General features: G+C 48.3%; 1 protein-coding gene across 3 annotated transcripts in view; it reads left to right on the top strand.

Annotated features, from left to right (window-relative positions):
* The window catches only part of NEDD4L (NEDD4 like E3 ubiquitin protein ligase), a 321176-nt gene that overhangs the window by 88591 nt on the left and 208629 nt on the right, over positions 1–23956 (top strand). For all 3 annotated transcript variants that reach the window (XM_056847912.1, XM_056847914.1, XM_056847913.1), the window contains exon 2: positions 3488–3561. The gene's annotated coding sequence lies outside the window, so the exon portion shown is untranslated. The remainder of the gene's footprint in view (positions 1–3487; positions 3562–23956) is intronic.

The following is a 23956-nucleotide window of genomic DNA, read 5'->3' as shown; positions in this document are numbered from 1 at the left end:
GACAACTCTTAAATACAAGACAGGGATGTGCACCTTGGGGAAAAATCTGTAGTTTTCCAATGTGGATATAAGGGAGCTGAAACATATTGTTATTTCTCGTTATCCAGGTTCCAAATATCAGTTTACTGTTCAGATCCAGGTTTTTTTTTTTTGGGGGGGGGGTCAGTTATTATTTGACTCCATTATTCACTATGGGGAAGCTTTCCTGGAGGCTTAAGGGGCTTTTTAGAAAGCTAATAGCACCAAAATTGCAGGGGAGTTGCTAGTGCCTGTCCACTAAATAAGCCCCAAGTTTCAAGTCAATAGTATGGAGAGATCCAATTGTATGAGCCCCTAAAGAAGTGCCCCCGACTATCCCCTATTGTTTCATATGGGGAGAAAATGCCAAACTTTCTCCAGGGTAAACAGTAACCAAACACTCAAGTGCAAGCAAAGCGACCACTGGCCAAAAGCCTCCCAATGGAAACAGAACCAACAAACTCATAGAACCAATGTAGAACCAGGGTACTCCAGCAGTAGCACAGGACAATGTGGCAAACCTAACACAACAAATGTCAGATCAGAGAATCCACACCAATGTCAAACTAGAGAATCTCTCAAGCCAAACCCATTAAGCAATGAGAATTGTTGCACGCCCAACAAATGTCAAACATGAGACTCTTAAACCAATGTAGAACCCAAGAATCCAAGCCAATGTTGAACCAGATAAATCCAATGCATACCACACAGCAGTGCAAATAACTTAAGCAAAGAACCCAGTGTGGCAAGACAAACAAAACCAATTTCAGAATCCAAGCCAAACCAAACTGTCAAGCTGATACCAAGCCCTGGCAAGAAGACAGACACACAGTAAAATGAAAGAAAAATAATCCTGGCAGCCTTAAAATGCTGGTTCCTGATATTCCTCATTAATCCCAAATATTTCCAGGATTTTTTGGGAACCATTTCCTGGTATCCCAAAAAATCCTGGCTACTATCCAGACATCTGATCATATCCAGAAAATACCAATAATTTCAGTTATTTATTTGGACCAGAAATATCTGGATGCATATCCCTAAATAAAGATGCATTTCTGCAGCTAGAAGGATACCTAATCTTCAGGAGGGGAGCATTCTCCACTGCTCTAAATTACCAACACCACGCTGGCTCTTCTACTTGTTTGCACTTAGGGAAGTGACAAGAGGGACCCACAAGGGCTTGCTGGGGAATATCGTTTTCCCCTGTATCTCTCTCCTCCACTATTTCCTCTTTTCCTTTCCTGTATATGTACAAGGGGTTTTCCCATTTCTTTGTTGCCTAATAATGATGTGGCCTCTAAATATATGGGAGCAGACCTTTCCAGATCTATCAATTACCTATTCAATCAATCATTTATTATAGTAATAGACCAGCAGAATAAAACATACATTAGCAGAATAATTATAAGAATATAGATGGATGGGTGGATAAACAAACATCCACAATGCTGAGATATCACTTCTGGGCAAACAGCAGAATGTGACATCATGCCTCACTGTGACGCTCTAGCAGTCCCCCAAATCTAGCAGGATGTATCCCTCCTTTAACTATGAAAGCAGCCCTTGATATATACGATTAGAGAAAATACAGCTTCAGCTAATGTTCTGTAGAGTCTGAATCTTAGTGCAGGAGAATGAGTGCCTATAATTTTGTTATCATTAGTATTTTTATTGCTGTATTATGATTGCATTCTTATTGTTTCATCCTTGTAATTTTGATGTCATAAACCACCCAGAGTCCAGGATACAAACCTTTTGCGTGTGTGCAGAGTGCTGTCAAGTGGCAGCTGACTCAGGGTGACCCCAGCGAGGGGCTTTCAAGGCAAGTGAGAATCAGAGGTGGTTTGTATGGGGATAGGCCATGGTTCAGTGGCATAGCATCTCCTTGGCATGCAGAAGGTCCCAGGTTCAATCCCCGACATCTCCAATTAAAGGGACTAGGCAAGCAGGTGATGTGAAAGACCCCAGCCTGAAACCCTGGAGAGCCGCTTCCGGTCTGAGTAGACAATAGTGACTTTGATGGACCAAGGGTCTGATTCAGTATAAGGAAGCTTGTGTTGCCGTTGCCTTCCTCTGCAGAGCCTTCCTTGGTGGCTCCCCTTTCCAGTACTGACTTTTCTTAGCTTCTGAGATTTGACAAGATCAGGCTATATACCATGCTGCCTTCCCTCACTATACAAATCTTATAAGTAAAGGTAAAGGTCCCCTGTGCAAGCACCGGGTCATTCCTGACCCATAGGGTGATGTCACATCCCGACGTTTACTAGGCAGACAAAGGTATCACTTCAGAGGAAAAGGTCCTTCAGAAAAAGGAGGTATTGGAATTCCATTTTCATGGGGGCCCACTATAGTCGGAGTGGCTGCCTCTTGTTCCTTCCTAATAATTTGGTAATAACTAGTGTCAAATTGACAATCCCCCGTCATACTGGAGTCCATATTCCACTCTGTGCCCTTGATGGCAAAGCGATTACCAGTATAAAAAGGATGACATCTTGAGGGTTACCTCCTGTACGCTAAGTGGTATCAAATATCCTTCACAAAAGGACAGAGGTGGAAGCTATTCCTTTGCTAACACATTACACTTTTTAGATGAGCATTGGCTTTTCAGTCACCCCTGGCGGCAGACGGGAGCTGGCCATTTATGTCTAAAAGCATTCTTGTGGTTTTAGGCTTTTGGCAATTAATCTCTTTCTCACCTTTTGTGTGCGAGGTGGGTCTGGTATGCCGAAGGTGTATTTAGTCTCTTTGAATCCTGAAAAGCATTTTTGTGTAAGTAGAGAACAGGGAAAGATTGTTCTCTAGAATGGGGGTCTGGGCCAGTGGGAATACTGATGGTGGGGGTAGATAAGCTCCTCTTCTCCAAGGTGTGTAGCTGTGATGTAAAACAGAGTGCTGGTCAAGTGGGAGACCTATTAACCTGCTCTCTGATTCTGTTAATACGATGGCTATGGACCTGTTCCTCTGTTCCCCCTTCTTAGAGTCAGAGCCTCTGCATTTCATGGTGGTTAAATGCTTGCAGAGTCTTTTCTGTAGGAATGTGTTTTCTATGCTGTAGATACTGGGCTGGAAAATCTATCATTCTTCTTGTGCGTGTCTATGTAAGTTTATAGATCTATCAGGACTGTGGTGTAGTGGTTAAGGGCAGTGGTTTGGAGCGGCAGACTCTAATCTGGAGAACCGGGATTGATTCTCACTCTTTCATATGAGCAGTGGGCACTAATCTGGTGAACTGGGTTGGTTTCCCCACTCCTACACACGAAGCCAGCTGGGTGACCCTGGGCTAACAGCTCTCTTAGAGCTCTCTCAGCCCCACCTACCTCATAGGGTGTCTGTTGTGGGAAGTGGAAGGGAAGGTGATTGTAAGCTGGTTTGATTCTTCCTTAAGTGGTAGAGAAAGTAGGCATATAAAAACCAACTCTTCTCCTCCTTCTTCCTGTTTATTTATTCGTTTGTTTCTTTGTTTTTGCAGGAGGAATCTCGTACCCTCAGAGTGAAAGTTGTTGCTGGAATAGACCTAGCCAAAAAGGACATCTTTGGAGCCAGGTATGACTGTTGCCATTTATGTGGATTGTGTAACAACTGGCCCTTGGGTTATCAGGGTAGCGGCAAAACTTTGCGTTGGCGTCTGCAAAATGTAGAGAGAAGGTTTCGATGCAAAAACAAACTATTTGGGATGAAAGGGTTATATTTTGCTTGGTGGATTTTTTGTACATTTTGCCTTCCTGGCCTGTACTCTTGTTTTCTGCTCAGGCCTTTGGCTGATGCGGTTGCTAAATAAAATTGACAGTGCGATATCCAGAGATACAACCTAAACATAACCATTCGCTCCTTGAGTTGTCTCATCCATGCAGGAATTCCCAGAGGTGAATGACTGGTCTGTATCGACAGTAGCCCAATATGCAATTTATTTATTTATTTTACTTATTTAGTCAAACTTGTAACCCGCTCTGCCCCAGCATGTCCAGCTCAAAGCGGTTCACCTAATCTACAAAATATACAATACAATAATAAAAATCAGATAAAACAATACATTAAAACAGCCCTGAATGGATTAAAACCACAGATTCTGATTCCTAATGGTGCTTGGAATTGCAGTATACGGCCACAGTATGGCTTGCAGGTAGTTGTTATTCCGCAGCGGAGGAAAGATTAGGGAGGCCAGCATTTGTAGCACAACCTTTAGCTGTCCTCAGCCATATGCCTGGTGGAACAGTTCTGTTTTGCAGGCCCTGCGGAATTCCATAAGTTCCTTCAGGTCCAATGATGTGAGGGTCTACCCTTACTCTAGAACTATGTTCTGATCCTCTCCTGGATCTTTAAAAGAAAGGATTTTAAGATGAATAATAAATATTTTGCAAAACCTCCCTTTATGCTTATGGACTGGGCTGCTCCCCCTGGTGGCTGTTGATAACAGAGATGAAATCTGTAGTTGGAGACCAGCTGCAATACAGTGGGTTTTATTTAATAAAATAAGACCAGAGCGAGGATTTGATGCTGCTGCTTTCCCAGAATTTGTTGCTCTTGCTCCTCTTGAAACTCAGATGTGCGTGAGGAATGTGGATTACTTAAGTAAGCATGCAAACTAAAAAAAGGCTGGATATTCTGTTTTGGCACAGAAGAACTCTGATTATCTTAGATATCTGAGAACTGAGAAATGAAGGATGATGATTTTTAACTGAGAAATGAAGGATGATCTAGAGAGGAAATCTTCACCCTTTTCTCTTATCTTCATGCCCCCATTTACACCTACAGCCCATTCCTAAAGGGGGGTGGTGGATCTATGGCAGTCGGGACCGGTGCAGCTGCGGTGCAGCTGCGGTGCCTCATTTGAAGCTACCTGTCCGCCGCAGAGGGGAAAAAAGGGAATTTAAAAATAAAGAAAGGGGGGGGGGAATTCCCCACTGAAAAAGACAAGGCTGCACCACCAAAAGAGGTGGTGATGCTCTAGGGGGCGTCCCAGGCTGAAAGGGCTGTGGAAGCTGCCTAAATTATAAAATTATGCATGGTGTGGAGAGAGTGGACAGGGAGAAGCTTTTCTGCCTCTCCCATAATGCTAGAACGCAGGGTCATCTGCTGAAGCTGGGGGGTGGAGAGATTCAAAACAGATAAAAGGAAGTATTTCTTCACACAACGCATAGTTAAATGGTGGAACTCCCTGCCCCAGGATGTGGTGATGGCTGCCAACTTGGAAGGCCTGAAGAAGGGAGTGGACATGTTTGTGGAAGAGAGGGTTATTCACAGCTACTAGCTAAAATGGATACTAGTCATGATGCATACCTATTCTCTCCAGGATCAGAGGAGCAGGCCTATTATATTAGGTACTGTGGAACACAGGCAGGACAATGCTGCTGCAGTTGTCTTGTTTGTGGGCTTCCTAGAGGCACCTGGTTGGCCCCTGTGTGAGCAGACTGCTGAACTTGATGGATCTTGGTCTGATCCAGCATGGTTTTTCTTATGTTCTTAGGTTCTTAAAGGCAGCTCCACCCCCAGAAATGCCGTGGGAATGCCTCCCCCACACTAGCATGGCCGTTCTCTTCCGGGATCTAGTTCCTGGACTGGCTGCATTGGTGGCAGGGGCCAGCAGAGCTCCATTGCCCCTGGATGCTGGTGTGTTTGCCCCTGCGCCGGCATGTTTGCCACTTTATCCCATGATAAAGTGGCACCTACTCTGGTGCGGGGTCACGCCGCCTCCTATGAAGATTTGCCCGCCCCCTCAGGATTGTGGCCTTAATATTTCTAGTTGGTGGAGGGGGCGGAGGGTTGCCAAGTGGGACGTACCTGCAGCGGGGCATTGGCCGTGGGAATGGCAGCTTTGAGGTGGGTGCCAGAAAGGAAATCTGTATGGCACTATTGGCTGAAGACTAGGAAATCAAAGGCTGCTGCTGGTGTGGGGACTTCAGGGCAGTTGTGACCTACCTAAGATGTTAGGAGCTTGAAAGCCCCACATTCAAAAGTTGCCGTGGTCAAGAATTTGTTAGGGGCCTTGTCGGGCAAGCCACTCAGCTCTCAGGTTGGCAAGGCTTGGCTGGGAAAAACCAAAAGGGGAACGACTTCAATGGTGCCGTTTCCATAGATCTGTGGATACTCCATTGTAAACATGCAGTTCATCTTGGAACTGGTTTGCGGTGAATGGCCCATGTGTAGAATTGACATATGTGCTGTGGAGGTCAAATAATCTTGGGCTACCAGAAGAGGATGTCGGGGCAGATGTTCTTCAGATACATCTAAAGCCAGTGTGGTTCAGTGGTTAAGAGTGGCAGACTCTAATCTGGAGAACCGGGTGTGATTCCCCATTCCTCCACATGAGCGGTGGACTCTTATCTGGAGAACCAGATTAGATTCCCCACTCCTCCACATGCAGTTTGCTGGGTGACCCTGGGCTAGTCACAGTTCTCTCAGAACTCTCTCAGACACACCGACCTCACAAGGTGCCTGTTGGGGGGGGGGGGAGGAAAGGCAATTGTAAGCTGCTTTGAGACTCCTTTCAGTAGAGAAATACGGGGTATAAAAACCAACTCTTCTTCATCATCATCTTCTTCTCCTCCTCCTTCTCCAGTGTGGTGTAGTGGTTAAGAGCGGTGGTTTGGAGTGGTGGACTCTGATCTGGAGAACCGGGTTTGATTCCCCACTCCTTCAAATGAGGGGCAGAGTCTAATCTGGTGAACTGGATTTGTTTCCCCACTCCTACACACGAAGCCAGCTGGGTGACCTTGGGCAAGTTACAGCTTTGTTAGATCTCTCAGCCCCACCTACCTCACAATCACCTTCCTTTCGCCTCCCCACAACAGACACCCTCACAGGTGTCTGTTGTGGGGAGGCGAAAGGAAGGTGATTGTAAGCCGGTTTGATTCTTCCTTAAGTGGTAGAGAAAGTCGGCATATAAAAACCACCTCTTCTCCTTCTCCTTCTCCAACCTGCACCTGTTCTTGCCACCACTGCTGATGTACCAACTTCTCCAGCCGACACTCCTGAATAGGTCTCCCAAAGTTTCCACTTCTGTGTGCATTCTTGAATTAGGTTCTTATAGTGGATCTTAGAGGTTTGGAGTTTCAGTTTTCTGTAACCTACAGCTCCCTTCCTTTGTGTCTTCCCCCGACTCCCTTCATGGCAAAGTATTCTTATTTTTCATAACTAATCATGAAATCTTGATCAGTAATTATGAAATGCCAAATAAATGTTTACATGTTTCATTTTTCTTTTTGGACTGAGCTAAGGAACTTGGGTTTCCCTGTTACAAAATTTTGGAGTGTTTTTTATGCGGGGGAGGATATTTTTTCCCCCCACGAGTACATTATCAGGCATGATGGTGAGTCAACCACTCAAAATAACTGGGTTGGTAAATTTAAAAATGCAGCAATTTAAGTCGTGAAGCAGCAATTTAATGTTCCTCTTTAGTTTATCTTCTAGGGATGACTGTCCCTGTACGTTTTGTACTTGGAATGGATATTGAATAACAAAACGCATGAGGCGCTCACCAAGCGTGAGAGATACACGCGTGCAGAGTGTGGCACACGTGTCAGTAAAATGCTTAGAAGCCAGGGACCGATCCTTTCCCGGTCACTGTTCTTAAAGGGGTGTATTCTGAATGTAAACGATGCCCCTTTGTTCTTAATGAGAAACTCATTAGTTTGCACATGGGAATCTGATCTGAGTGAAAATGGCAAGGCGGAATTGGTCTCTGGTTTCAGGAGCCTGGAATAGAACTGAGTGTGTGTGTGTGGGGAAACCTTCTGAAATTTCACTCTTGATATTGTCAAAAAGCACCTCCTGTTTTTCAGCGTACTTTGGAATGCCCTTTGAAATGGCTGACCATTTCTCTCCCCGTCTACGTTTGCCCCAAAGTCTGGTTTTTAAGGCTCCTTGGGACTAAGATCATAAGAAAAGCCCTGCTGGATCGGACCAAGGTCCATCAAGTCCAGCAGACTGTTCACACAATGGCCAACCAGGTGCCTCTAGGAAGCCCACAAACAAGACGACTGCTGTAGCACCATGCTGCCTGTGTTCCACCGCACCCAAAATAATAGGCATGCTCCTCTGATACTAGAGAGAATAGGTATGCATCATGACTAGTATCCATTTTGACTAGTAGCCATGAATATCCCTCTCCTCCATGAACATGCCCACTTCCCTCTTCAAGCCTTCCAAGTTGGCAGCCATCACCACATCCTGGGGCAGGGAGTACCACCATTTAACGATGCGTTTTGTGAAGAAATACTTCCTTTTATCAGTTTTGAATCTCTCGCCCTCCAGCTTCAGCAGATGACCCCGCACTCTACTATGATGAGAGAGGTAGAAAAGCTTCTCCCTGCCCACTCTCTCCAAACCATGCATAGTTTTATAGACTTCTATCATGTCTCCCCTTAACCTCCTTCTTTCCAAGCTAAACAGCCCTAAGCATTTTAACAATTCTCAGATTCAGCTACCTGACGCTGTTGTTGTGAGACTAAAAGAGGGTTGGGGGAGCGGCCGGGTACAGTGTCTTGAGTTCCTTGGAAGAAAGGTAGGCTGAAAATCTCATAATTAAGAAGAAGAGTTGGTTTTTTATGCCGACTTTCTCAAACGCTTATGGAAGAATCAAACCGGCTTACAATCACCTTCCCTTCTTCTCCCCACAACAGACACCCTGTGAGGTAGGTGAGGCTGAGAGAGCTGTGACTAGCCGAAGGTCACCCAGCTGGCTTCATGTGTAGGAGTGGGGAAACAAATCCAGTTCACGAGATTAGCCTCCGCCGCTCATGTGGGGAATCAAACCCAGTTCTCCAGATCAGAGTCTACCGCTCCAAACCACGGTTCTTAACTACTATACCACGCTTGTATTCCTTGACATTTCACAACTTTTTTTTTCTTTGCCCCTCTGAAGAGAATTGAGGACTTTGTTATGGGACGACTGCTAGACTGTTGCTTTTGAAAGCTGCAGAGGGCACAAGAAACCAGTTGTCCTTCAGATGCCTTGGGGACTGTCTCATGTCCTTCCAGTGTTTTGGGCACTCAAGGGCATCGCTGGCTCACTTGGGGAGGCTAGCCGTTCAACCTGCCCCAGCCAGATCCTTAGGAAGTAATGTGTGCCCTTTAACATCATGGCAGAACAAGTTCCCTTTGTCTCTTTCTCAGCACATTGGCCTCGTTGCCCTTTTTCCCATTTCAGCCGGCAGTCGTTTTCATAACAGTCGAGTTACGAGCGCAGGTTTAGTTGACATATACACTGGAGAACAGAACGACTGTTTGCTGTGTTTTATGGGGCTTGTTAAAACAGCCCGGGTTAGATGGGATTGTTTTCCTTCCAGGCCTATGGCTCCCCCCCTCCCCAAACTGTCCTGGTGACCTTGAAGGTAAGTTATCCGTTCGAGGAGGTGTGCAGCGTGATCCATGCTGGAGTGAAGCCCGAAGGGTTTGGGTTCAGGCAGCTCTGTGACCCAGTCTGAGTAGCTGCTGTACGAATGAGAGGTTCGCCTCTTGAATTGTGGAAACCACAGGAGTGCCAGCATGGTGTAGTGGTTAAGAGCAATCTGTTCACACAGTGAACAGTGGTTTGGAGCGGTGGACTCTGATCTGGAGAACCGGATTCAATTCCCCACTCCTCCACATGAGCGGCGGAGGCTAATCTGGTGAACTGGATTTGTTTCCATGCTCCTACACACGAAGCCAGCTGGGTAACCTTGGGCGAGTCACACTCTCTCAGCCCCATCTACCTCACAGGGTGTCTGTTGTGGGTAGGGGAAGGGAAGGTGATTGTAAGCCGGTTTGATTCTCCCTTAAGTGGCAGAGAAACTCGGCATATTAAAAAAAACAACAACACCGAAAACCAACCACAGGGCAGCAAGTATTAAATAATACATAGAAACAAGTGCATTCTTAGCCCCATTGGCAAGTTATGGGGAATGCACGTGCGGTCCAAGTTCAACGTGCACCTGATTTATGCACACGTCGAGTAATTCTCATGTTACATTCAATGCATTCAGTGCAGACAAGCAAGCTGATTGTATGTTTGAAACAGCACATCTTTCCTGGTACTGGTCCCCACTTTCATTTGTAAAGTGTGTAGACATTGACTTTTTTTTTAGCAAAATAAATGAACACATGTGTGTGCAGTATGTACACATTTTCACTGTAATATGTGAACAGGGGTCTTGGAAAAAATAAAAGATAAGTTTCTCTGTATGATACAGTATGATGCAGTAAGATGCAGATATCAAATTCCATAGTTTATCTGTCTGAATTAACTTTGTATACACAAGAGGTGCCTTGCTGGGATCAGACCAGTGTTCCATCTAGGCCAGCATCTGGTTTCACACAGAGGCCCCCTCAAAATCATAGGCCCGTGCCAACTGGGCCACCTGACACCCCACACACACACAATTCTGGCCTGCTTATTGCCATGGGCACAAGGCTGAAAATGTTTTGTCAAGGCCTGGTGATATGTCTCAAGATGCCTCAAGAAAGACAGAGACAGATTTCCGGAGGTCTGCATCTCCCCCTCTGTCTTGATGGCATGCAGTAGAAGGCTATTGCTTTACTTTGCAATCAAACTCAATTTATTTTGGCTTTTCTTCATACAACAAGTAGATTACCTGAGTTCTGTGCCAGTTGCTATCCCTGGGCAGGTTAGCCGTCTCAATTCCGAATGCTGGTCTTTTATTCATGGCTGTTTCAATCTCTGCCCCTCCAATGACTTCTGGTCTTTGTGTTGATTATGCATGCGGTTTCTTACCATCAGAGGTCGCCTCGCTCTCCCCCTGTGTTTCCCGGCATTTTGCCTTTGTTTTCAGGGACCTGTTTTATCTCGAATTTCATTCGAGGCGACCTCTGATGGTCGGAAATGGCATGCATAATCAACACAAAGACCTGAAGTCATCGGGGGGGGGGGGGGTGACAGCGAGGGAAACACCCATCCATAAAAGACCCCTGAGTCTTGCGGATGGTCTTTTGGAGTAGGAAGGCTGAGGCTTTTCGGAACGCATTGTGCTCTCAGAGTGAGAACCGTCTGCCCTGCAGCCTTCCCGTCTGAGGCTTTCCTGGGATTTTATGGGTTAGGGAACGGTCCCACCCACATTGTTCTCCATGACTCAGCATCACTTCCAAGTCCACAGGGGTGACATCTGGGTCAATTTCCCTGCCTGTTCTTTAGAATCAGTTGGGTAACTGAAATGCACCCAAAACTATTTTTAGAAAGAGAGCTTCAGGCATGTTGGGAAGACTGTCAGTTCAAAACACACACACACACACACACACACACACACACACACACACACACACCTGGGAAAAAGCACAGGAAGTCTGGGAAGTGATTGTAAATCAGTCAGTTCTGAAACCTGATACAAGTACAATTAGAACTGCTTTCCTGTTTTTAACACATGCATGGTGGGAAGGAGGGCTGAAAAGCATTTTTAACTGGCCCCTTGAATTCAAAGACCTTGCTTTTCTTTTGTAACAGCAATCTTAGAATCATAGAATCATAGAGTTGGAAGGGACCACCAGGGTCATCTAGTCCAACCCCTGCACAATGCAGGAAATTCACAACTACCTCCCCCACCCCCAGTGACCCCTACTCCACGCCCAGAAGATGGCCAAGGTGCCCTCCCTCTCATGATCTGCCTAAGGACATAGAATCAGCATTGCTGACAGATGGCCATCTAGCCTCTTCTTAAAAACTTCCAGAGAAGGAGAGCTGACCACCTCCCGAGGAAGCCTGTTTCAACAATGTTGCTGAGGTTTTGATAGCTCCTCAGTTACTGCTGATCTCTTGTCCTGTGTCTTTTTTTTAACCCTTCTTTGTCTTCTTCTGATCTTGGATGTTTGCTATTTGTGTGTGTGTGTGTGTGTGTATGTGTGTGTGTGTGTGTATTGTCACCAGTTTTAATATCTCTGCTGGTTTGAGTAGCATATTTTGGTACTGCTGGTTTTTATTTTATTGACAGAGTTTAATGCTGGTTTTTATTGTGTTCCTATGATACTTTAATTGGGTGACTTCAGTGCCAGTTCTATTATTTTTCACTTTTCCAGGTCTTCTAAATTGTCTTTATTTGTTTTAACTTTTACTGGACATCTCCTTCATGTGCAAATGGTGGGACATAAATATTCCCATTGGGTCAGATCCAAAGTATTTTAAGTGGAGTAAATGGGATTTTTCTGTCTCCCCTCCTGCACAGGCCCCTACCCCAATTCTGCCCTGGTTGTTGGGGGATCCTCACAAACAGTATGGAAGGCACAGTGGGGGTATGTGTGGTTGCAGTGGGAGGGGGACTCTACAAGCTTTCCTCTGCCAACAAAAGTGCACTTCTACTCATGTAAGTGATGAAACATCAGTGGAAGAGTACGTTTGGATCCAATTTACACATTCATGGTTATCTTCATCTCACAAGATTTAACCCATCTAGAAGAAGCACTAACCAGCATTAAAAAAAATCGCATTCTGTGCTCTTACCAGCGTGGTGTAGTGGTTGAGAATGGTGGTTTGGAGCAGTGGACACTGATCTGGAGAACGGGGTTCGATTCCCCACTCCTCCACATGAGCGGCAGAGATTATCTGGTGAACTGGATTTGTTTTCCCCACTCCTCCACACAAAGACAGCTGGGTGACCTTGGGCAAGTCACACATTCTCAGCCTCACTCATCCCACAGGATGTCTGTTGTGGGGAGGGGAAGGTGATGTAAGCCAGTTTGAGTCTCCTTTAAGTGGTAGAGAAAGCTGGCAAACCAACTATTCTCCTCCTCCTCCTCCTCCTCCTCCTTCTCCTTCTCCTCCTCCTTCTCCTTCTCCTTCTCCTTCTTCTTCTTCCTCCTATGTTTGCTTTAAGAGTGCATAGCCAAATGTACCAAAACTTTCCTTCTGATAGTAGCACGTGTCTAATAAAGAACTTGTGTGTAGCTTGAGATATTACCATAAGTAACGAATTATGCAACATTTTAATAGGGAGAAATGTAGGGGAGTGTAAAGAGAAGGTTTTTCCCCTCCCTTCTTTTATCTTCACGAGGATCCGGCACAGTGGGGAAGAAATTGGGCTTGGGATACACGTGCCCCTCCCCTTATAAAGCCACAGACTGAAGGGCTTTTGGCTGCACACAGTGCTTTGTGTATACATCCCATGCATTACTGCAGGTGATTTTGTGAGATCTGGGTGTGTGTGTGTTGTGATTTGCGAGGACAGAATGCAGGTATCCAATTCAGACACATCCAGTTCATAGAATCATAGAGTTGGAAGGGACCACCAGGGTCATCTAGACCAACCCCCTTCACAATGCAGGAAATTCACAACTACCTCCCCACACACACCCTATGACCCCTACTCCATGCCCAGAAGATGGCCAAGATGCCCTCCCTCTCATGATCTGCCTAAAGTCATAGAATCAGCATTGCTAACAGGTGGCCATCTAGCCTCTGCTAAAAACCTCCAGTGAAGGAGAGCCCACCACCTCCCGAGAAAGATTGTTCCACTGAGGAACCTCTCTAAGTGTCAGAAAGTTTCTCCTAACATTTAGCCAGAAAGTCTTTTGATTTAATTTCAACCCATTGGTTCTGGTCCGACCTTCTGGGGCAACAGAACACAACTCGGCACCATCGTCCATATGACAGCTCTTCAAGTACTTGAAGATGGCTATCATATCCCCTCTCGGTCTGCTCCTCTTCAGGCTAAACATATCCAACAGCTCCTTCAACCTTTCCTCATATGACTTGGTCTCCAGACCCCTCACCATCTTTGTGCCCTCCTCTGGACACGGTCCAGCTTGTCTAAATCTTTCTTAAATTGTGGTGCCCAAAACTGAAATATTCTGCAATAGCCTGTCCTGCCCCAAGGCAGCGTTTGTTTCGGTTGCTCAACGACGCGCTCGGATAAGTAATCAGCGCTCCGACGTGAACCTCACACCCCCGACAGCCTGCGAAATGGCAGCCTGCAAGCTACACAATGCATTTTGTGCGCGTGCATTTCTATGCAAGTGCTCAAGATGTCCCTAGTACCGCACCCTTCGGAGATTCCAGAGATCTGGAAGCAGCAGCTGAAACCGGAGGTACGGCAACAACACCGTGTTTTTCAAAAGGGAAACAGGTATAGAGATTCGCCAGAAACAGGTTCCACGAGTACAGTTCCAGACGGTAGCTGTATCAGTCTGCCGTAGAACAGCTGGACTCGAGTCCAGTAGCACCTTAGAAACCGACAAGATTTTCGGGGTATGAGCTTTCCAGAGTCTGTCCAACTTCAAGTACTTGAAGGGCTTTAATATAGAGGATGGTGCCCAGTTGTTTTTTGTTGCCCGAGAAGGTCGGACCAGAACCAACGGATTGAAATTAAATCAAAAGAGTTTCCGTCTAGACATTTGGAAGAATTTTCTAACAATTAGAGCAGTTCCTCAGTGGAACAGGCTTCCTCTGGAGGTGGTAAGCTCTCCTTCCCTGGAGGTTTTTAAGAAGAGGTTAGATGGCCCTATGTCAGCAATGCTGACATATGGCCATATTCTAGGCATGGAGTAGGGGTTACTGGGGGTGTGGGGGGAGGTGGTTGTGAATTTCCTGCATTGTGCTGGGGGTTGGGCTAGATGACCCTGGTGTTCCCTTCCAACTCTGTGATTCTATGATTCTAATTCACCTGGCTAGAATGTTGAATTAAAGTTTTCTAATTTGCATTGGGGGGCAAAACAAATGGCTGTATGTTTGATAGGCTTAGGTGCATTCAGCATATTGTAGAAAATAGCAGCGTAACTTCTGAATCTGAAACCTTTTCTGGGAAAGGGCAGTTCTACCAGTGCTGTTCATGCCGTTTGTGTGGCCAACTAGAGAGCAGGTGATCGCAATTATGCCGTTTTTGCAGCTGGGAAGGTTTGAGTTTCTATTGCCTTTTTATGTCTCCAGGATGGTGAGAATATTTAAGACTGCACATGCATATCCTGGAGATGGGCTTTCCTCCTGCCTGTGATGAAACACTGATGAATGTTTAAGATAATGGTAGGGGGTCAGAGTTTACAAGCAAATTCCTTCCCAGAACAGTCTCAGTGGTGATGAATTATGGACTCTACGTGCTGTTAGTGGTTTCTCTCTGCCATCTTGGTGCAGTTTTGGAAAGGCAACATATTCCAATAGTAAAGTCAGCCAGATTTTTGGATTCTTAAATCCAGTGACTGGAGCTGTGAATGGGCAAGACGGATCTTCCCACAAACCTAAAAAAGGGCCCAGGTTTGCAGAAAAATCTGAAATCTTAAAAAAAAAAATCATTGTTTTTTTTTAATCCAAAAATGTTTTTTTTTAATCCAAAAATGATAAAAGGAGAACCTGTCGCTTTAAGCAACCAATTCCCTCAGTGGCTGTTACTAGGCAACCACAGATTCCAAGCTTCAGTTTCTCTCACTAAAAAGCAGTGGGAGGGGACAGAGCCCCTTCCCGGCCTTGGTCCCAGGCCTGACTAGGGTTGTCAGCTCCAGGTTGAGAAATTCCTGGAGATTTTGTGGTGGAGTTTGGGGAGGAGAGAGGCTTCAGCTGCATATAATGCAATAGAGTCCACCTTCCGAAGCAGCCATTTTCAACAGGGAGACGGGTAGGATTGCCAACCTTCAGGTAATGGCTGGAGATCTCTTGCTATTACAGCTGATCTCCAGCCGATAGAGATCAGATCACCTGGAGAAAATGGCCGCTTTGACCATTGGACTCTATGGCATTAAAGTCCCTCCCCTCCCCAAACCCCACCCTCCTCAGACTCTGCCCTAAAAACCTCCCGCATGGGGGTTCTTGCAAGAAGGGTCCCCTGAAGCTACACTGAAATTTTTGGGACCTCTAGCTCCAAAAATGCCCCCCCCCCCGGAGCCATGAAAAGCCGTGAATGTGCACCCCCACACACACACTGGGATCTCTCTCACACACACTTTCTCTTTCTCTCCCCGGGCCGCAGAGCAGCTGAGCTCACGCACACAACCGCGAATGATTGGCCAGAAGAAGACCCAGCTTGGCTACCAATTGGCCGCGGGAGAATGCTGCTTACTAACTGACGGTTATGCTGCTGATTCTGAGCCTCCAAATTTGCCGAATTTATTTGGCGCGCCCCAAACTCGCCAAATTCGGCTCGTCGGTTTCCCGCCTTTTTTTGAATTTGGTTCCATCCGAACTGAAAACCACCGACACGGGGGAAATTCGGCTGTTTTTCGGTTCGGGATGAACCGAATCGACAGCCCTACCTGGAACCACCACACGATATAGTTATACATTATAGATATTTTAGATATGCTCCTAAACATAATGGCTTTGGTCTGAGCTGCTTTTTGGCGATGGGCATTTCTGCTTGTAATCGAGTGGCCAGGTAATTTTTGCCAGTTACCCCCCCCCTTTGACAGCTGTCATGTTTCTGGAGGGTCCATTGACCCATGGGGAACAGTTGGGGGGGTCGCAGATGACTTCTTTGAAAGGGGGAGTAAGGAAAGTTAGCACTTATGCAGCATATAAGATCCAAATAGGAATGTGACACATGGAGATGACATCCTTATAATTGCAAACGTGAACATCATGTTGGGCACACCTGTAAGCGGACCAGAACTGGCCACAGCTTTCTGTAGAAGAAAAACTCAGGTGAAACCAACACGTGCTCTTTCCTCTACTTGTGCACATCATGAAATTGGTTGCATAACCAGAGCTGATCCCCCCCGCCCAGCCACGTGAACTCATTGTGCCTCAGAGAGGATGGTGAAATTTGCACCCCAAAGTATCTCTGCTCCAATCTGCTTCTTCTCTGGGTGTTTGCTAATGTTCATCTGAGGCCAGTTTTGTGCTTTTAAGTTTGTAGATCTCTGCTTCAATGTACAGCTCCTGCTTTTAGACTCTTTCTCTTTTGCCATGTTGCTGTAACCTCTCACGTCACGTGGCTCGACTCCCCGTGGGATAACAGTGAGCCGGATGCAACCCTCCTTTAAAAGCAAACCCTGCTATATATATTATATATCTTTCATTGCTGTTGAACAAGCACATGTCTGTAAAGATGTGTAAATGCTGCTTTCAGGGTGTGACACAGTTGGGCTGGGTAGTAGTAAACTCCCTCTTGTATTGCTGGGCCGACAAACAGTCATCCCTTCAAACTCCATATTCTCTTTGGGCTGCCCTGGAGCCAGCAAGATGCTGGCTTAAAGGGTAATGTTGCCTTCACCCCATACCTTTTTCTGCTGCCAGGAACATTTCTTAAAACAGGCGCATGATTAGGGTTGCCAATCTCCAGGTGGTGGCTGGAGATCTCCTGCTGTTACAACTGATCTCCAGGTGACAGAGATCAGTTCCCCTGGCAAAAATGGCTGCTTTGGCCATTGGACTCTATGGCATTGAAGTCCCTCCCCTCCCCAAACCCTGCCCTCCTCAGGCCCCACCCCCCAAAAAATCTCAAGCTATTTCCCAATCTGGATTACGTTTTTTTCCCTGTGAATGTATCACTCAGTAGTGAGGGAAATGTTCTCCAGGTTATATGAGGGGGTGTCATCTCATCAGAGCACGTAAAATACCTCTTGGATAGGGTTGCCAACCTCCAGGTAGTAGCTGGAGATCTCCTGCTGTTACAACTGATCTCCAGCCGATAGAGATCAGTTCCCCTGGAGAAAATGGTAGGTTTGGCAATTGGACTCTATGGCATTGAAGTCCCTCCCCTCCCCAAACCCTGCCCTCCTCAGGCTCCGCCCCCAAAACCTCCTGCTGGTGGCGAAGAGGGACCTGGCAGCCCTTCTCCTGGATCAGTGTTTTCTGGGGAGGGGGGAGCTGTGGGATATTTTTGTACCCTGTTACGTCATATGAAATTGGGTTAAAAAACACCCTGGTGGCAAAATCCGTTGATTGGGGGGGGGGTTATACCCCAGGTACCTTTTTGTTTACAGAAATAAAACTGTAAGTGGTAAAGTGCCTGAACACTTGGGACAGTGTTTACTAATGCGCACATGGCAATGTCTTAAAAAGGAATCTTGCAAATCTACTTCTTGCTGTAGCTGGAGTGGAAATGCACCTCACAGAAGAGAGGCAAGGTTTCAAATAAGCAGTATGGAGCCACCTCTTCCCCCCACACGAGGAAGCACGTGTTAGTGGCAGGACTGTATAATAATGCCACTACCCCATTCGACTAAAACTGTAAAAGCTACCACTTTAGAATTTGTGCACCCCCACAGAAGAAGGAAATGCTTCTCTCAGGAATGCCTGCTGATTCCATTTGGCTGATGTCGAGCATACGACAGAGATGTCACGCAGAGTAGGAAACTGTGAGAGATCCCCTCTCTCTGAGTTTGCTTCTCCAAATCAAATGTTCAGACGTTGGTAAAGAAACAAAGGATTTATTGAAGACATCAGGAGATGAGACAGGCACAGGTAGAGAGTTGCAAGTGAGGGACTATTTGGGTTTACAGAATATATTGACTCCAGGGCACTGGGGCACTGGGGTTCACACTTATTGTTATGGGAAGTTACAAGCTTGGCATAATACAAAACATCAGACGAGTCCCAGGAAGTCTGGTGAAGCTATCACACTTCCAAGGCCGCATCGGCCTGAGGGAGTACTGACAGGAAGAACAGCGGGGGGGAAGATACTTGGGGCAATCAGGCCTGGCGCCTGAGACCAGAAGGTGTGAACTGCTTTTACGAGTTCACTGATAACAAAGCAGGTGATGAGAAGCAGAGACACATAGACAGAGACCCTCACATTCTGCCCCCCTTAAGGCCCCCCTCCAGGGTCCTCGAGAGGGCGAGGCTTATCGGGATAAGCGAGGTGGAATTCTCGGATCAAGCGAGGGGCCGCCATGTGGGGTGCGGCCACCCACTCGTCGTGAGCGGACCCAAGGTTTTTCCAACGAACAAAGTAAAACAGTTTCCCTTTCTTCCATTTGGAATCTAAAACCTTGGATATTTCCAAATGGGTATCCCCCCCTACCACGGTAGGAATCTCATGTGCGGGAGGGGGGTGGAACTGGGGAGCTGCCACATAAGGTTTGAGGAGGCTTATATGAAAGACTGGATGGACCCCCTTGAGGGTCTTTGGGAGTTCCAGTTCCACGGTAACCTCGTTGATTACTCTGGTTATGGGGAAAGGTCCCACATAACGGTCGCTCAGTTTTTTGCAGGGACGAAGAGAGCGGAGGTTTTTGGTGGACAGATAGACTTGCTCCCCCACCTTAAGTTCCCACCCCGGAGACCGGTGTTTGTCTGCCTGTTCCTTGTACTTGCTTTTTGCCCTCTCAAGATTTTTGAGCAGCCATGGCCAGGTAGATTTGACTACCTGAATCCACTCCTGAAGATCAGGGGTGGACTGGAGATCTGGCGTGACGGGGGCGGAACCGAAAGGACCGAATTCCGTCCCGTATATCACTTGGAAGGGACTAAAGCCGGTAGAGGAATGAGGCGCATTGTTGTACGCATATTCGGCAAATGGCAGCAAGTCGACCCAGTCGTCCTGGTGGAAATTTACATAGCAACGCAAATAACATTCTACCACCGCGTTTACTCGTTCAGTTTGACCATCCGTCTGGGGGTGATAGGCGGAAGAAAGGCCCTGTTCCTCCACCCCCATTAGCTTTAGAAAGGCTCGCCAAAATTTGGCAACAAACTGGACCCCCCGGTCGGAGAGGACCTTCCTCGGGATCGAGTGTAGCCTGAGGACGTGTGTGACGAACAGTTTAGCCAAGCCCTGGGCTGAAGGAAGACCTGCACATGGAACGAAATGGACCTGTTTGGAAAAAAGGTCCGTGATTACCCAGAGAACCGTCTTTCCCCGACTAGGAGGTAGGTCGGTGATAAAATCCATGGCGATGACTTCCCAGGGACGGGAGGGGTTCTCAAGCGGTTTGAGAAGCCCTGGGGGTTTTCCCATCCGTTTCTTAGCGGTGGCGCAAGTGGGGCAGCTGCGCACATACAGCTCTACATCGGATCTCATACCGGGCCACCAGAACTGCCTCCGTACCAGGTGAAGGGTTTTTATGAAACCAAAATGACCCGCCAACCTGGCACCATGTACAAGTCCCAATACCTCTTTGCGAAGGGAGGATGGGACATATAGTTTCCCCCCTTGCACCCACCAAGTGTTGGTTCGTTCCAAGCCAGTGGGGAGGAGATGGTGCTCCTCCTCCTGTAGGGAGGCGTCCCGGAGCCGCTGTTGGAAGGCTTCCGGGATACCTTTGAGCGTAGGGGGGGTTTCTGGTTGTTGGGCTTGGGACCGGGTAGTGACGGCTAAGCTTGGAACCTCCCCTCGCTGCTCGGGAGTGAACAGGGAGTCGACTAGGCGATCGAAATCGTTGCGATACTGGGGAAGTCGTGACAAGGCGTCGGCTAGGGCATTTTCTTTGCCAGGGACATGCTTGAGGGTGAACCGGAATTTAGCGAAAAATTGGGCCCACCGAATCTGTTTGGCGTTGAGCTTTCTAGCTCCCTTGAGAGCCTCAAGATTCTTGTGATCGGTACACACTTCAAACGGCAGTTCGGCACCTTCTAAAAAGTGCCTCCATATGGTGAGGGCATGTTTGACCGCCGCCGCCTCCTTTTCCCAAATCGCCCAGTTGATTTCGGACTGGGAAAACTTCTTGGAGAAGTAGGCGCATGGCCTCAACCGCCCCCCTTCATCCCTCTGCAATAGGGCCCCGCCCATGGCCACATCCGAGGCATCCACTTGCACCACAAAAGGCTTGGTGCAATCCGGGTGAGCCAAAACGGGTTCGGATGAAAAAAGCAGCTTTAAACGTTCAAAAGCTTGCTGGCACTGGGGGGACCATTGCAAACGGGCTGAGGGAAGCGCGGCGCTAGCCCCCTTGTCCTTGGTACGCAACAGGGCAGTGAGGGGAAGCGCAACTTGGGCAAAATTAGGAATGAAGTTTCGGTAAAAGTTAGCGAATCCCAAAAACTGCTGAAGCTGGCGGCGGGTAGTGGGGGGTTCCCAATCCAGCACCGCTTGGACCTTTGCGGGGTCCATTTCTAACCCTTGGTGGGAAATCACGTACCCAAGAAAAGTAATGGAAGGTTGGTGGAACTCACATTTGGACACCTTAGCATACAGTTTGTGCTCCCGCAGCCGCTGGAGCACTTCTCGCACTAGGCGTACATGTTCTTCCATGGTTTCAGAGTAAATAAGGATGTCATCGAGAAATACCACCACCCCCCGAAACAGCAAATCATGTAAAACCTCATTAATTAATTGCATAAACACACTGGGAGCCCCCGAAAGTCCGAAAGGCATGACTAGGTACTCAAACATTCCAAAACAGCTGGAAAAGGCTGTTTTGGACTCGTCTCCTTCTTTAATGCGAATGCGGTGGTATGCTTCCACTAAGTCCAGTTTGGTGAAGATTCGGCCCTCCTTTAATTGTGCTAGAAGGTCGGGAATAAGAGGGAGAGGGTAAGCGTTAGACTGGGTGACGGCGTTTAGCCTACGAAAGTCAATACACAGTCTTAAATCTCCCGTCTTTTTCTTCACAAAGAAGGCTGGGGCCGAATAAGGAGCCTTGGAAGGGCGTATGAAACCCCTCGCCAAGTTGGCATCCAGATAGTCCCGTAACACCGCCTTTTCACTAGGGCTCATGGGGTAGACCTTCCCTTTAGACAGTTTGCCTTCCCCCACAATTTCGATGGCGCAGTCCGTCTCTCTGTGGGGGGGTAGTTCGTCACATTCCCTAACATCGAAGACGTCCGCAAACTGCGAGTATTCGGTGGGCAGTTGAGGAGGAACGGTGGCTGGGGGGGGAAACCCTACCACTGCGGCGGCCGGAGACCGGACAACCCGTTCCTTGTCATGTAACCTACAGGGGTTTTCGGGAAACGAGAGCACCCGTTCAACCCAGTTGATGGATGGGTTGTGTCCCCGTAGCCAGTTCATCCCTAACACCACAGGGGTTACAATAGGGGCGATGGTAAAATATAAGCGTTCCCAATGTTCCCCTACGGACATAATCACGGCTGCAGTTCTGTGGGTCACCGGGCCCCGTTTAAAATCACTCCCGTCCATTTGGGAAAAGCGGAGGGGTCCCGGAAGCCGCTTGCGCCGGACTCCCAGTTTCTTGGCAGTTTCCTCACTAATCATGGTGCGGGCACACCCCGAGTCAACCAACGCGGGGAATTCTAAACTAGGACCCCCTTTAGGTAGGGATAGGTGAACACGCACATACACATTGTCCTCTTGGGCGCTTACCATCGGTGGAGCTCCTTGCACAACGACAGGGGCGGTCTGCTGCGGAGCCCCTACTACAGCAGACCGACGGCGTTTTTTGCCGGCTGTTCCCACTCCTCCTCCTCGCTGGAAGAGGGGGAAGGAGTGGTGGCGGTCGGGGACCCGTCCGAATCAAAAGTAGTACTTGTAATCCGGGACCCCGTTGGGCCAGTAGAAGTGGAGACCCCGTCCTGGGGGCGTGCATGGAGAGCGGAGGGTGCGCCGAAACGTCGGCCCGGTGGTCCGCTCCTGCGGCGGGGCTGGTCCTCGGCAGCCGCCTTCTGTGGTTCGGTCGGGGCTTGGCGTGGGAGGTTGGGGCGGCCCGAACGAGAGGGGCATTGCGACGCAAAGTGTCCCTTACCTCCGCAGGTTAGGCAGACACCGGTCTCAAAACGCTTGCGGCGTTCGGCGGCCGAGGGACCCCCGCTGCCCCCCAGTCGGAAGTCTCGGCCCCGGTCGCTCCGGGGTCTCGGGTCTCGTCCGATGCGTTGTTTGGACAAGGTCAGAAGTTGTTTGCGATTCTCGATGTCGGCAGCGTGGCGAACCCAACCTTCCACATCCGGGGGGTTCCCTTGCATGAAGGCCCAATGTTGGAGGTCTGGGTTGAGGCCCTCCCTGAAACACTGTACCAAAGTGGCCTCGCTCCAGTCCAGGATTCGGCTGGCCAGTGACTGGAACTCACTTGCATACTGCGCCACCGACCTGGTCCCTTGGCGCAGTTGCATCAGGGAGGCTTTCGCCCGCTCACCCAGAGTCGGGTCCTCAAAGCGGTTTCGGAGTGCTACCATAAATTCGTCCAGGGTTCGCAGCACCGGCGAGCGGAGTTCATACTGCAACACCATCCAGGCGGCCGCCTCCCCTTGCAGTAAGGAAGCCACGTACTGCACCCGGGACTCCTCGGAAGTGAAGGTCCGGCCTTGTTCTCGCATAAAAATGTCCACTTGGACCATGAAAAAGGTCAACTGGTCCCCTGAACCGTCATAGGTGACTTTCAGGTCCCGACGGGACGGGAGGCTAGGAGGCGCGGGAGGAGCTGCCGGTGCCCCGTCCGGGAGATTGCCGGCGGGCGGTTGCACTTTCAGTGCGTCAAGGGCCGCTGCCATCTCACCCATCACACGCTGCATAGTCTCCATCTGCTCCTGCATGGCTTGGCGATCCTCCTGCCACTGCCTGCGTTCTTCCTCCATCAGGGCCTCCTTGCGTGCCGGGTCCCCTTCGAGTCCCGTGCTGGGGAAGGCCAACCGGCGATCTTTCGCCGCGGTTCGGGAGAGAGACCAACCCTTGGGGGAGTCCAGCCAATTGTTGAAAAGTCCTCGGGGACGTCCGTCCCGGCCTTGGTCGGGGATGGGATCCTTAGGTTTCTTTGGCTTGGCACCCTCCTCCTTGGGGTCCGGTTTCTCCGGCACCACCGGTTCCTTCGGTGCCACAGGGGTAGTAGGGGTGTTTTCCTCGTCGCCTTGCATTCTGTCCCAAAAGGTACAGCAGCAGTCCGAGAGGCAAAGACTTGCAACTCAATGTGAGAGATCCCCTCTCTCTGAGTTTGCTTCTCCAAATCAAATGTTCAGACGTTGGTAAAGAAACAAAGGATTTATTGAAGACATCAGGAGATGAGACAGGCACAGGTAGAGAGTTGCAAGTGAGGGACTATTTGGGTTTACAGAATATATTGACTCCAGGGCACTGGGGCACTGGGGTTCACACTTATTGTTATGGGAAGTTACAAGCTTGGCATAATACAAAACATCAGACGAGTCCCAGGAAGTCTGGTGAAGCTATCACACTTCCAAGGCCGCATCGGCCTGAGGGAGTACTGA

Source organism: Euleptes europaea, chromosome 4 (genome assembly GCF_029931775.1).
Source record: "Euleptes europaea isolate rEulEur1 chromosome 4, rEulEur1.hap1, whole genome shotgun sequence".
Classification (NCBI taxonomy): Eukaryota; Metazoa; Chordata; class Lepidosauria; order Squamata; family Sphaerodactylidae; genus Euleptes; species Euleptes europaea.
The sequence above is the reverse complement of the archived record's forward strand: the minus strand, read 5'-3'. Positions and strand labels throughout refer to the sequence as shown.